Below are 1,277 nucleotides of genomic sequence, written 5' to 3'. Positions count from 1 at the left end.
CGCGGCTGCGCGTCCACAGCCTCCTCCTGCGGCCCGTGGCCCCCCTCCCCCGGTCACGCCTCGGCTCACCTCGTCCTTCCCGGGCCGGCGCCCTTGCCGGCACTCCTCCTCCCCGTACCTGGTTCAGCACCCCGTGCGCTGTCCACGCTCCGGGCCTCTTCGGGGCAAGGCCCTCCCCCATAGCCTCCCTCATACCTGCCGGAACCCGCCAGTCCTGGAAGAGAGCGACCTCTACGACCCTCCTGGAGATTTGCGGGGGTCGAGGAGGGGCGCTCCGAGCAGGTGGCGCCAAACCCACTCCTCTGGCCTCTAGCCAGTACCGCCGGGGAGCGACTCAGGAGAGCAAGCGGTTTGGAGTCTGGGGGTCAAGAGAGGAGACCTGAGAGAACACAGAATTACTTGAGGGCGAGGGACACTAGCCACTGCCTATCATGTCCCTGAAGGCCTGGGAAAAGTTAGGAGATTCAAAAATATGAGGAAAGAGAAGAGATATCTGGGTAGGCATGGAGGGACATGCAGAGCTGTGGCTCAAACTGGAACTTTGGAGTGGTTTGAGGAGACTGCCACTCCAGGGATGCCATTGGAAGGGTCAGAAAGGCCACGAAGAGGTCATCAGTGGTTCCTGCAACCTTTCCCTCAAGAGTCCCAGGCACCTGGGCACCTGCCCTTTAAAAACTGCTCCGTAGTCACAATCCAGGTCTACAGTTGGGGGCTGTGCTGCTGGGGAGACAGCTCAGTAGAAGGAAACCTCTGAACTCCTGAGCAAAAAAGCCAGGGTTTCCCCTAGTTCGGAGTCTGTAATCAAGTCAAACTCATTGGCACAGCTTTGAGACAGTTCTGTGGCAGCCTCTGAGAGGTGTCATGCAGAGGTCTGATTAGAGCGTTTGCATGGTTTGTAGGGAAACAGGGGGGCCCGCGCCTTTCTGTGCTAAGATCTAAAATAAAGAAGCTGTTTCAAGCTCGTGGCTTGCCACGCCGGATCAGAATTCCAAGGAGGCCCTGTGTGTTTTGCTTCAGATCTGCACATTTCTTTTCAAAATACTACTCTGCAGTGGCTGATGCTGGTGGAGGTCTGACCTGAAGGCAGCTGCACATGGATTTGGGTTGCGTGGGGCTGCTGTGGTGGGGCCATAGGGCAGCGGTGTGTGGCTTTGTTCCTGCAGGGAGCCCTCGTTAGCCGAGTTAGCTGGAAACAGTTCTCTGGAGTAGAGGTTTGGATGCAGAGCCGTGAGAGTTAGTGAGGCGATGTGTTGGGGAGTTCACTGCAGTGGTTTGTG

Source organism: Colobus angolensis, unplaced genomic scaffold (assembly GCF_000951035.1).
Source record: "Colobus angolensis palliatus isolate OR3802 unplaced genomic scaffold, Cang.pa_1.0 Scaffold28, whole genome shotgun sequence".
Taxonomy (NCBI): Eukaryota; Metazoa; Chordata; class Mammalia; order Primates; family Cercopithecidae; genus Colobus; species Colobus angolensis.
Note: the sequence above shows the minus strand (reverse complement) of the source record.